Here is a 13,765-nt window from a genome sequence, read left to right as displayed (position 1 = left end):
CTTTAATCTAATGGGAGTCTATCTTAGTTAATGGTGAAAGGTGTGGGTCCAGTTTCAGTCTTCTACAGGTCGCCAGCCAGTTCACCCAGCACCATTTGTTAAATAGGGAATCTTTTCCCCACTGAATGTTTTTAATTGGCTTATCAAAGATCAAATAACGGTAAGTAGCTGGATTATCTCTTGGTTCTTAATTTTTTATTTTTCATAGAGATGAGGATCTTGCTATGTTGCCCAGGCTGGTCTTGAACTCCTGGTCTCAGTGATCCTCCTACCTTGAATTATAGGCGTGAGCCATCACACCCAATCTAATTCTCTCGTTTATTGAATTTTGTTTCTTGTGTGTGTAAATTTTTGAATTGCGAGATACTGTCACATTTTTTTCCCCAGTTTTGGACCAGGGCCAGGTTTGAACCTGCCACCTCCGGTATATGGGGTGGGCACCCTATTCCTTTGAGCCACAGGCGCCGCCTGAATTGTGAGATATTTTCTTTTTTGTAGAGACAGAGTCTCACTGTACCGCCCTCAGGTAGAGTGCCATGACGTCACACGGCTCACAGCAACCTCTAACTCTTGGGCTCACCCGATTCTCTTGCCTCAGCCTCCCAAGCAGCTGGGACTACAAGCGCCTGCCACAACGCCCGGCTATTTTTTATGTTGCAGTTGGCGGGGGCTGGGTTTGAACCTGCCACCCTCGGCATATGGGGCCGGCGCCCTACTCACTGAGCCACAGGCGCCGCCCTGTGAGATATTTTCAACTGTGGCAAGTTTGTTGAGCTGTTTGAGCATTTTAAGTAAGGGGACTTTAAGAGCAGTTATGTGAACATGAATTAGTGTGGATATTTGGAAATTTGAGGCAGTGTGCCCAATTTTAGCAGAACGTAGATTAATTATAACAGTGGTTCTCAACCTATGGGTCGCGACCCCTTTTTAATAATGAAAATACATTGTGGCATTAGAGAAGGTTGAGAACCACTGATTTATAAGGTTGGATCCACATTTTAGTGAACCTTTGAATGCTTGGCAGAATATTTTCTAACACTTTCATGTGCTTTAAGTGAGGAGGAAGTTTTCCCCAGTTGTCTGAAGTTAAGCATGATTTGGTTAAGTAATATGCAAACTCATCATATTCATCGGCCTGCTTAAAAAAAATATACACACACACACACACACACACTCATATATTAAGTACACTTCCTTTATTCCACAGATACTTATTGAACATCTGATTTGAAATAGACATAATCTTTGGTACTGGGGATAGAGAGATATGCAAGACAGTGTGTCCTTTTGGAAAAGTCAAATAGTAGGTGAAATTGAATATCGTATATCTTATTAAATTTGTATTAGAGTAACCCTATCAAGAATTTGTGAATGCTTAGTCTTTATTGTTCACATTGTAGAATGATTGCCCTTTGAAAAATTGAAAATTAAAGGGTGTACTGATAAGTAGGAGGGGAAACTTGTTCTGAGGTAAGAGAGAACGAAGAAGTTTTGAAATGGATGGAGAAATGAGTGAGAAACTTAATATACATATTGGATCATTTCTGCTTTATTAGGGTGAGGCTGATTGGGAATGTCTAAAGAGTCTCATGGTAAAGAAACTTGGAACAAGACGTGAAGGAAGGAATTTGCTGGAGGGTTGATGAGAGAAGAGTAGGGTTGTCAAGCATTGTCTACATCTTACTCTGCTCTCTTATTTAATGGAGAAATTTCTTCTGATGTAAATTTGAAAAAAATAGCTTCCTTATACACACACACACTTCACACACCCCAGAAAGGTCACTTATTTAAAGCATGTAATTGAATGATTTTCAGTATGTTTGTAGATGTGCACAGCCATCATTGTCTGAAAAGATACCCTGGACTGGACATGATGGCTTACTCCTGTGATTCCAGTACTTTGAGAGGCAAAGATAGGAAGATCATTTGAGACTAGAAGTTTGAAACCAGCCCAAGCAACTTACATAGACCCTGTCTTTACAAAAATTTAAAAAATTAGCTGGGTGTGGTGGTGCACATCTGTAGTCCATAGCTATTTGGGAGGTTGAGATGAGGGAATTGTTTGAACCCAGGAGTTCGCTGCTTCAGTGAGCTATGATAGTGCTACTGCCCTATAGCCTGGGCAGCAGAGTGAGAACTTGTCTCGAAAAACAAAAACCAGAAAAATAAATTAAAAAAAGATAACCCTGGACCCTTTAGCTTTTGCCCCCCTATTTCTCTATTTTCCCCATCCCTGAGCAACCATTAATCTATTTTCTATCTGTAAACATGCCTATTCTGGATATTTCATACAGTTGGGGTCATAATGTGTAGTCTTTTATGTGTAATATTTTCAAGATTAATTCATGTTGTAAAACATATTAGTATTTCATTTTTTGCATGGCTGTGATCTAATTTTCTAAAATGTTAAGTTTAATTAGAAATTGCTTATGCCATAAAACTAAGCTTTTCTTTTTTTTTTTTTTTTTCTTTTGAGACAGTCTCAAGCTGTCACCCTGGGTAGAGTGATGTGACATCATAGCTCACAGCAACCTCAAACTCTTGGGCTTAAGCGATTCTCTTGCCTTAGCCTCCCAAGTAGCTGGGACTACAGGCGCCCACCACAATGCTCAGCTATTTTTTGGTCGTAGTTGTCATTGTTGTTTGGCAGGCGTGGGCTGGATTCGAACCCACCAGCTCTAGTGTATGTGGCTGGTGCCCTAGCCACTGAACTACAGGCACCTAGTCTAAGCTCTTACTGATATCTTTACCGAAGTATCACTGCTTTAGTTATTTAGTAAAAATACGAACATTTACAGGATCTTCAACGTAATAATTACCTATATTAACAACAAGATTCTGATTTCAAGAAATAACCTACTTATTAACCAAAAGACTTACTTCAATTATCTTATTTCTTGGCACTGCTTTAGCGTGCTGAATCAAAATGCCATTTTAATAGTAATGAAAACATAATAATGTGATTTAGCTTTGCCTTCAGGGTTTATATGTATTTTGATTCTGAGCCACAAATCAATGATAAGTTTTCCTGGCCTGATTAAATGTTATTCTAAGGCCTCTGGAGCATTAATGGAATTATCTGGTTTTAATGTTTATTTATTTATTTACTTTTTGAGATAGAGTTCCAGTCTGTTGCCCAGACTAGAGTGCTGTGTTGTAGCCTAGCTCACAGCAACCTTATACTCCTGGGTTTGATCGATCCTCCTGCTTCAGCCTCTGGAGTAGTTGGGACTACAGGCACTGGCCACAACACCTGTTTGATTTTTTTCTATTTTTAGTAGAGATGGGTTCTCGCTTTTGCTGTTGGTCTCGAATTCCTGAGCCCCAGGGATCCTCCTGCCTCAGCCTCCCAGTGCTAGGATTAAAGGTGTGAGCCACTGCACCTGGCCAAATATTTTATTTTCTCAGTATATGTATATATAGTAGGTACAGTGTACATCCTTGTACCTACTTATAACACAGTACAGGCATGTAAGGAGGTTTTTTTCCCTCAGCTATTTGAATCCTCTGTCCCCTCAAAAGCAAAAGCAAGTTTAATATGATGTCTACTAAACTTTTGGTTTCTTGGTTTAAACATTACTAAATATTTTAATTTTGTTTTGAGAGATAAGGCATTGTACCAGTTAACTAGCTGTACAGCAGCACCAAAAACTTAGTAGCGTTAAATAATTGTTTTAGTATGTTCATGGATTTTGTGGGTCAAGCATTTGGACAGAGCATTACACTGTCCCTGGGAAGACTCAGAGGCTGAAGTTGACTCTTCAGTCAGGGCTTGGAATTATTTGGAGGTATATTCACATTCATGGCCGGTGGTTGATGCCGGGACTTCAGCCGGGCTGTTAGCCTGCATACCTATACTTCTTTGCACGTGGCAACTTGTGTGGCCAGTTTCGACTTCTTAACAGCATAGTGGGTTTCAGTAGTTAATCTCGGTAATCACTTTTGGTGTACCCTATTGGTTGAAGCAATTGGCTCATGCCCTCGGGGAAGGGACATAGGCTTCATCCCTCAATAGAAGGATGTAGGATAGAAAATTGGGTTACATGTCTCCAGACAGATATGTTGAGGGAAATCTAGGCATCTCAATACTGTAGTACTGCAGAATGTGATGTTATTTGGAAATAGGGTTGTTGCAAATGTAATTAGGGAGGGTAGAATGCCATTTGACAAAGGAGGCCGAGATTGAAGTGCTTGAAATGCCACATCTGCAAGCTAGGAAATGCTTTCATTGCTGGCAGACCACCAAATGCAAGGACCATCAAAGAAAGAGTCTCTACAAGTTTTAGAAGGAGAATGACTTTGTAGTTCTATTTTCCAGAACTGTGAGACGATATATTTCTGTTGTTGGAAGCCACCCAGTTTGTGACACTCTGCTATGGCAGCCCTAGGAAAGAAACTAGGCATCCCTCAGGAGATTGGTTCAGGGGACACCCCCACCCCAGTACCATCTGTAGATGCTCAAGTCCCTTGAAGGCAGTCCCTGACTTACAAACATCTGACTTACGTACAACTTGGCTTTTGAACAGAGGCTATTACAGTAAGTTCGTGAGTTATAAACATCTGAATGGAGGTCATTCCATGTAATAGGTAAATCTGCCTATTCCAACTTACATACAAATTTAACTTAAGAACAAATCTATGGAACCAAACTCTGCCTATTCCAACTTAAATTTTTAAGAACAAATCTATAGAACCTGTTATCTTCTTTGTAACCTGAGCACTGCCTATATATAAAATGGTACAGTATTTGCATATAACCTACACATATCCTCCTGTATACTTTAAATCCTCTTTAGGTTACTTGGAATACTTAATACAATGTAAATGCTCTGTAAATAATTGTTATACAACATTGTTTTGTTTTGTTTTTGAGACAGAGTGTCAGTATGTCACCCTTGGTAGAGTGCTGGTAGAGTCCTGTGTCATCACAGCTCACAGCAACCTCCAACTCTTGGGCTTAAGTGATTCTTTTGCTTCAGCCTCCCAGGTAGCTGGGACTACAGGCATCCGCCACAGGCCCGCCTATTTTTTTGTCGCAGTTGTCATTGCTGGTTAGCTTGCTGGGTTTGAATCTGCCAGCCTTGGTGTATGTGGCTGGTGCTGTAACCACTGTGCTACGGGTGCCTTTTTTTTTTTTTGGGACAGTGTCTCACTTTTTCATCCCTGGTAGAGAGCCGTGTTGTCATGGCTCACAGCAACCTCAAACTCTTTGGGCTCAAGCGATTCTCATGCCTCAGCCTCCCGAGAAGCTGGGACTACAGGCTTTCACCAAAACGCCTGGCTATTTTTTTCTAGAGACAGGGTCTTGCTGTGGCTCAGGAGGTGTCGAACCTGTAAGCTCAAGACGATCCACCTGTCTCATCCTCCCAGAGTGCTAGGATTACAGGTGTCATACAATTTTGTATTTATTTATTTATTTAGCCAGAGTCTCATTTTGTTGCCCTGGGTAGAGTGCTATGGCGTCACAGCTCACAGCAACCTCAAACTCTTGGGCTTAAGCAATTTTCTTGCCTTAGCCTCCCAAGTAGCTGGGATACAGGCGCCTGCCACAACGCCTGGCTATTTTTGTTTTTTGGTTGTAGTTGTTGTTTGGCAGGCCTGGGACCCACCAGCTCTAGTGTATGAGGCTGGTGCCCTAGCTGCTGAGCTACAGGCGCTGAGCCTATTTATTTATTTTTTTGAAACAGGGACTACAGGTGCCTGCCACAATGCCTGGGTATTTTTTTTTTTTTTTTTTTTTTTTGAGACAGTCTCACTGTGTCACCCTTGGTAGAGTGCAGTGGTGTCACAGCTCACAGCAATCTCCAACTCTTGGGTTGAAGCAATTCTCTTGCCTCAGCCTCCCAAGTAGCTGAGACTATAGGCATCCACCACAACACTAGCTATTTTGTTGTTGTTGTTGTTGCAGTTGTCGTTGTTGTTATAGCTGGCCCGGGCTGGGTTCGAACCTGCCAGCCCCAGTGTATGTGGCCGGCGCCCTACCCACTGAGCTGCAGGCGCTGCCTATTTTTTTTTTTTTTTTTTTTTTTTGTGGTAGTTGTCATTGTTGTTTAGCAGGCCGGGGCCAGGTTGGAACCTGTTAGGCTTGGTGTATGTGGCTGGCGCCCTAACCACTGAGCTAGGGGCGCCGAGCCACAATACTGTTTTTAAAATCTGTATTATTTTTGGTGGTTTTGGGGGGAATTCTTTTCTTTTTTAACTTTTTTGGAGAAAGTCTCACTTTGTTGCCCTTGGTAGAATGCCATGGCATCATAGTTCACAGCAACCTCAAACTCTTGGGCTCAAGCGACACTCTTGCCTTATTCTCTTGAGTAGCTGGGACTATAGGTGCCTGCCATGATGCCCAACTATTTTTAGAGATGGGGTCTCACTCTTGCTTAGGCTGGTCTCAAACTCGTGAGCTCAGGTGATCCACCCACCTTGGCCTTCCAGAGTGCTAGGATTATAGGCATGAGCCACTGCTCCTAATGGGAATATTTTTTATCTGCTGTTGATTTAGATCAATAGACTGGGTAGGCCGTCTTTGAAAATACAATCTGCTAAAAATATGTTGTAAAAACTGTTCTGTAGCCTTCCTCCTACCTTTGTCTGATAATGTTTTCAGCCATCTACACTTTTCTATATCCAACAGGCACTTAAGAGGAGGGACTTTTTTTTTTTTTTGAAACAGTCTCACTCTGTTGCCCTGGTAGAGTGCAGTGGTATCATAGCTCACAGAAACCTCAAACTCTTGGGTTCAAGTGATCCTCTTGCCTCAGTCTCCCCAGTAGCTGGGACTTTTTCTTTTCTTAAGAAATACCATACTGAGGGTGGCGCCTCTGGCTCAGTCGGTAAGGCGCCGGCCCCATATACCGAGGGTGGCAGGTTCAAACCCGGCCCCAGCTGAACTGCTACCAAAAAATAGCCGAGTGTTGTGGCGGGCGCCTGTAGTCCCAGCTACTCAGGAGGCTGAGGCAAGAGAATCACTGAAGCCCAGGAGTTGGAGGTTGCTGTGAGCTGTGTGATGCCACGGCACTCTACCGAGGGCTATAAAGTGAGACTCTGTCTCTACAAAAAAAAAAAAAGAAATACCATACTGAACTTGTTTTAATAGCCATCAGCCTAGCATATGTGTTAACAGTTTTCAGAGATGAAAGTTAACCATTAGTGTATATCGACAAGGTACATTCATTGAATGTGCTATTTAATGATCAAAATTAATAAACGAATCATCGGAAGTATTGAAACAATCAATAGTACTGTTTAAAAGAAAAACCTGTGCAAACTAAATTTAACAGTCTAATTGAGTAAAGAATAATTCACGAATCAGAAAGCCCTCAGAACCAGAACAGGTCCAAAGAACTCTTGGCTCATGGTGTGCTCAGGCAGCACTTACATACAGAAAATGAAGTAGAGATAGTTCTATTGGTTACAGCTTGTCATTTGCCTTATTTGAATGGTTTGAATAGTTGGCTGCCTGAAGCTTAGCCTCTGTCACTGACTGAGACCCAGCTATTTATTATAAGAGTATACTGTACTCCTAGATTAGGCTTTCAGTTAGTTTATTAACTACTTAGGTTGTGATTTGTTATATAAGGACTTAAATGCTAAGGCATCGTTAAGCCACAGTTAGTTATAACTTCGGTGATCGGTAAATCAGCAAAGGCATGTACCTTCAAGAATCTGATGACCAAAGACCTCCCTGAATCAAACAAATGTGTGTGATGATGACTGATACCCTATTCGAGGAGTGGGTAAGGGATATTGACCAAGAAACGAAGAAGAAACAAGTGTATTCTACTGTCAGTAGACAACTGCCCTGGCCACCTGTAAGTGAATCATCTCACAACTGTGACATTGAAATTTCTGCTTCCAAACACAACCTCAAAAATCCAGCCTCTTGACCAAGGCATCACAGAAACATTTAAAATGCACTACCAAGCCTAGTTCCTGCAGTGGGTTATTACTAAAACACAACCTGTGGTCCACATGTGGAAGCCAAGTTCATCCACTGCATCAGTTAATGCTCTGGCTGCTGTCCTCTAGATCAGTTCTGTTTAGAATAAAATTCAGCCAGAAATGATATAGAAGTATTTCAAGAAAGTTGGCTTTGTCATAACCCAAGAGCACGATGTTTCAGCCTCATCAGACAGTCTCTCTTCCATGGCAGAATTTGAAGTAGATTTTGAAGGCTTTGTTGTAATGGATGATGAGGTGGCAGCCTGTAATGAACCTGACCCTGAAACAATTTCCAAGTGATATTGACTGAAGTACAGACCAGTGTAAAAGTGCATGAAGCAGCTGATGAAGTGGAAGAAGCAAATGAGGATGGCAGAATTGCAAAGACTCCAACAAAGGAAGAGGATGTCAGCCATCTGATAATGCAGTTGGAGTCATTGCTGTGGGAAAATGTCCAGGTATGCTGAGTGGTGTAGCCAGCGTTGAGAGCTTTCTCCATTCGTGTTGTAATGAGAATAGGAAACAGACCAAGATTGCCTCTTTTTCAGAAAGAATGATTAAACCATGAGCAAACAGTGAAGTATGGATTTTGTGTGGTACTGTATGTATGATTTTGATGTGCTTTGATTATGCTTTTGTGTGATAGTCTCTAATAAAAACTGTACAAGAGAGTAAAGTAACATATAGGTATCAGTAGGTACAGTAGGCTTAGTTCCTTATGTTGAGCACCTCTGTATGTTGACCAGTTTGTTACATTTCCTTGGATGGTCAACTCATAGGTTCTACTGTACTGTGATTTTTATAAATTGAGGTTTGTGGCAGCCCTGAGTTGAGCACCATATTTTCTTTCTTTTTTTTGTATCGTTGGGGATTCATTGAGGGTACAAAGAACCAGGTTACATTAATTGTAATTTTCAGGCAAAGTCCCTCTTATAATTGTGCACTGCCCCCACATATTTTCTTTCTTTTATTTTTTATTTTGAGACAGAGTCTCACTATGTTGCCCTTGGTACAGTGCTGTGGCGTCACAGCTCGCAGCAACCTCAAACTCTTGGACTTAAGCGATTCTCTTGCCTCAGCCTCCCAAGTAGCTGGGACTACAGGCGCCCGCCACAACGCCTGGCTATTTTTTGTTGCATTTGACATCGTTGTTTAGCTGACCTGGGCTGGGCTGGAACCCGCCATCCATGGGGTGTGTGGCTGGCGCCTTAATCACTGTGCTACAAGCGCCAAGCCATTCCCACATATTTTCAATAGTGTATGTGTATGTATGCATCCAGAACATGCCCAAAAAATGTATACACATTTTAAGAAAGGAAAAACACTATATTGAGTTTGTAATCCTCATGTCATATTTGACTTCTGCTGTTATAAGAGGTGCTCAAATGTGATTTGTATTCATTTTTTTGTTATAAGTATATATTGAATGTTATACTTTTAATACAATTTTTTCCTTAAAGTATGTATACATTTTTTGGCATACTCAGTATGTATCTGATCCTTAGTAGAAGTGAATCCAAGAAAAAATAAAACCAAGATCTTGAGCTGGCATGATGAAATAGGACATGATATATAAAAAAAATAATGCAGTCTTATAGATTTTCTAGAACCATGAGTATTAAAATTTATTAAATTGCATCTGTACTTAAACATTCCTCATCTTGAAGAAGGAAAGTGAGTTGTCTGGTTGGTAGTGCTTGATAAAAGTTAACTTTGTGAAAATCAAAGAATGTAAGAAAATTGTCAAGAGACAAGAGACCAGAAAGGAGAAGAAAGAAAAAGGGTGAGTGTATCACAGATTAGAGGGGTGGTTGTGAGCAACAGGCACTTTGGAGAAACCAGTAAGAGACACAAAGTAGTTTTGCATCATGGTGTCGTGTTGGAAAAGTCTCTTAGTCCTCAACAGCCTTGGAAGTGTTTGAGCTTCTGTATGAAAAGCCACTCATCTTTGGTTCCTGTACTTTTTGAAGAAAGGTTGTAAAATGGTCCTAGATTGTGAACTGTTCATATAAAGAAGTTGTATGTACACTAATGCTAACTATTGTTGTATGTACACTAATGCTAACTTTTATGAAGGCCATCTTTGCATTCATTCAGTAAACAGAAATGAAAAAGTGATAGGAAATATCCACTTACTTTAATGAGGGGAAAAACATATAACTACCAAATTGGTGAATCTTACAGGAGAAAAGTGAATATTGAAAGGTGTAGTGTCACACCTTTGTTTTTTTTTAGGAGTTTGTTGACATTTGAAGATCTGTTGGGTTTTGACTCCCAGGCATAGCACAGGTACCCATCCTGATGGTTCCTCTTCAGTTGTAAATGCCCTTTACCTGAAGGGGAGTATCATACCTTAGGAGTGGGATTCAGTTTCACAGTATGATTCAGGATGTAATTAACCACACTTATAGCCTTTTCTCCTTTATGATTTTTGATCTAAAATTGGAATCTTTAAAAATAGCCCTTTTGGGGGGTAGTTAAGAACATCTTTATATGTTTTAATAAATATAAAGTGGTGTAATTACCATGACTTTTCATGGGAGATCCTATTCCAGTCTTGTAATAGCATCTAAAGCTTTTATTATGCTTTAAAAAAAACTGAGATTTAATTCACACAACATAAAATTCACTCCTTTGAAGTACACAGTTAAGTGGCATTTATTCACAGGTTGTGCAACTGTCACTACTACTCAGTCCCAGAACATTATTGCCCCATGAAGAAACCCTGTACCTGTTAGTAGTCATTCCTTAACCCCCTCTCTAGCCCTTGGAAACCACCAATCTACTTTTTATAGCTGGATTTGCCTATTCTATAGATTTTATATAAATGTACTGATATAATATGTGGCCTTTGTGTGTGCTTATTAAACCTTTTTAATGATGGCTTTAGCGTTTTCAATGTTAACTTTTTTTTTTTTTTTTGAGGCAGAGTCTCACTATGTCACCCTCAGTAGAGTGCCCTGGTGTCACACCTCACAGCAACCTCAAACTCTTGGGCTTACGTGATTCTCTTGCCTCGGCCTCCCAGGTAGCTGGGAGTACAGGCGCCCGCCACAACGCCAGGCTGTTTTTTTGTTATGGTTGTCATTGTTGTTTTTAGCAGGTTTGGGCTGCGTTTGAACCCTCCTGCCTCAGTGTATGTGGCTGGTGCCCTACCCACTGAGGTTCGGGCACCGCCCTTCAGTGTTAACTTTTTTGTGTGTGTGTGTGTGTGTTAACTTTTAAAATAAATGCAAAATGCCTCTATGAGGTAGACAGGAATTTTGTGACATAATTGCACTGTCAGATTTAGTATGTTCTCATGACCTAAACTTACCATAGGATGAGGGAAAGAGGTTCAGAGGTAGCAGTGTAAAAGTTTCAAAAAGTGGAGTTAAAGGAAAAATAGGACATGATATATGAAAAAAATAATGCAGTCTTACAGATTTTCTAGAACCATGAATCTTAAAATTTATTAAATTGCATCTGTACTTAAACATTCCAGCTATATTTAAGAAAAAATTTGAAGATGAGTTGTTGAACCTTGAGTGGTTATCATCTGAATCCTATGTCAGCAAGGTTGAAAGGATGTCAGAACTGTGGTCTTGATTATTCCAAACTCATTAAATGGAGGCCTGTTGCTACACTGTGCAGAAGGGGTATGAGAAATTTGATTGTTTTTGTAATTAAACCAGTTGATAGGTTTCTTTTCCTTTGCAGCAGTTAGTAGACTTTTATATAGTGGGAATATAAAGCATTAATTTTTGAAAGTTGTATATATATTTGAAATTAATGGGTAGTATTAATAAGATTTTTCTTTACATTTTATACATATGTTTTTGGTTTTTAAATAGGATATTATGCTTTTGGGATGTAAATTTGTGCCCTTTTCACAATTGAATTTGTAGTTGTATTGATCTTTATTGATCTGATCAATAGGATATCTTGGCACCTACCATGGCCTGTACGATTTCCTGTTCCCAAAGAAGCTGGTTTGGCTGAATTATTCTTTGATTCCCGTATGGCCTTTGCTCTGATCTATGAGTTGGCAAAAAGGACTTCTTTTGCCTGGAAGCAGACATAAATGGTCTGCTTCTTTCCTTGAGTCCCATACTTAATCCTAGTTTTCTTTTTTTTTTTTTTGGAGACTAAATCTCGCTCTGGCACCCTTACTAGAGTGCTGTGGCATTATAACTCACAGCAACCTCAAGCTTTTGGGCTCAAGTGATGCTTTTGCTTCTGTTTTCCTATTTTTAGTAGAGATGAGGTCTCATTCTTGCTCAGGCTGGTCTTGAAGCTCAAGAAGTCCACCTGCCTTGGCCTCCCAGAGTGCTGGGATTCCCGATGTGAGCCACTGCAACCGGCTCCTATTTGTCTTTCTTGGGGCTTTCTCGGCTGTAAGAGCCTGTTGGTTCCTTGTATAATACCATTCCCAACAGAAGTAAGTTCTAATATGGGGAAATTATAGAAAATGGGAGGTTATCTTCAGGTCAATAAAACTCTTGCCCCTATTTAGCACTTGAAATAGAATCTTTGTCTTAGAATCTCCATCCTCATGTTGAATGGCTTAACTATGTGCTTGGAATCTCTTTTCCTCTTTATCCTTTCCTTAAATTAAATTTTTCTGCTAAGTTGAGGTGGAGGAAATGGGGGACAGAAAAAGAGCTGTATAAATAGTATACTGAGGTGAGGAGGAAAGCCTTGGGCAAAACCCATGAGGAGAGTAGTACCTACCACCGGAAGTCTGGGTGGGGTTTTTATTTGTGTGTATGTGTTGGTATTTTAATGTGTACGTCTGTATGAATTTCTCTGTGTAATCCAAGGTGGACTGAGAGTTTGTTGATTCAGAAAATACAAGTGCTTTAGCCATTTACCTATTGCATAAAATTTAAGATCTGAGAGCACATACAAGCACTTCATAGTTTGTAGCCCTCATATGTCTACGCACTTTACAATTAAGAAGCTGTTTTAGTGATGATTTTTAATAACTAAAATCCCCCTCCAAGCCCCAGTATACCTTATTAGGAATGTTTAGTTTTGCATAGGTATTCAAATACAGTTACTGTTCACATTGTGTAATAGTACTGAAGTGATGATGCCTATTTGAATATTATTTATATTTTCTTTTAGCTGAATTTCTTGTATACATATATGTTTAGGAGGTTGGAATGGTTAATGGTTTATGAGAAATATGTGGACATATGTATAATTTTTTGAATCTTAGAGAAGAGAGGAATCTTGGCTTTTTCTGTCCTGGTTGCCCACCTAAAACAAAAACTCAATCTTTAACCAGCTCTTGACTTTTGGCTCTTATAATTGCTGCTTTGATGTAGCTATTAATGGAGAATGAACTACTCTTTGTAGGCGTCCCATTCTATTTCTGAATAGCTGTGTTGAGAAGTTGAACCTTTCTCACTTTAACTCAACAATTTTGCTCCTCTAGTTCCTCTTCTATAACAACACTTCAGAGGTTTGTAGACAAGATTAATCAAGGGTCCTTTATAGTTCATTTCTGCTAAACACACCTATTTTGTTAATTTGCTAGGCATGTTACAGGATTTTCCTATCCTGATGACATAATGGGTGTGTTTTAATTCCTTGACTTTCAAATGACTAGAACTCCTAATTAAGAATGCATTTTGTGGGCGGCGCCTGTGGCTCAGTTGGTAAGGCGCCGGCCCCATATACCGAGGGTGGCGGGTTCAAACCCGGCCCCCGGCCAAACTGCAACCAAAAAATAGCCGGGTGTTGTGGCGGGCGCCTGTAGTCCCAGCTACTCGGGAGGCTGAGGCAAGAGAATCGCTTAAGCCCAGGAGTTGGAGGTTGCTGTGAGCTGTGTGAAGCCACG

At 40.3% G+C, this 13,765-nt stretch overlaps 1 protein-coding gene across 9 annotated transcripts in view; it reads left to right on the top strand.

The window, feature by feature from the left end:
* Positions 1-13,765, top strand: part of EVI5 (ecotropic viral integration site 5) — a 202,913-nt gene that overhangs the window by 33,373 nt on the left and 155,775 nt on the right. The gene's annotated exons all lie outside the window — the stretch shown is intronic.

This window comes from Nycticebus coucang, chromosome 5, assembly GCF_027406575.1.
Source record: "Nycticebus coucang isolate mNycCou1 chromosome 5, mNycCou1.pri, whole genome shotgun sequence".
Taxonomy (NCBI): domain Eukaryota; kingdom Metazoa; phylum Chordata; class Mammalia; order Primates; family Lorisidae; genus Nycticebus; species Nycticebus coucang.
This window is presented reverse-complemented; position numbering and strand designations above follow the sequence as displayed.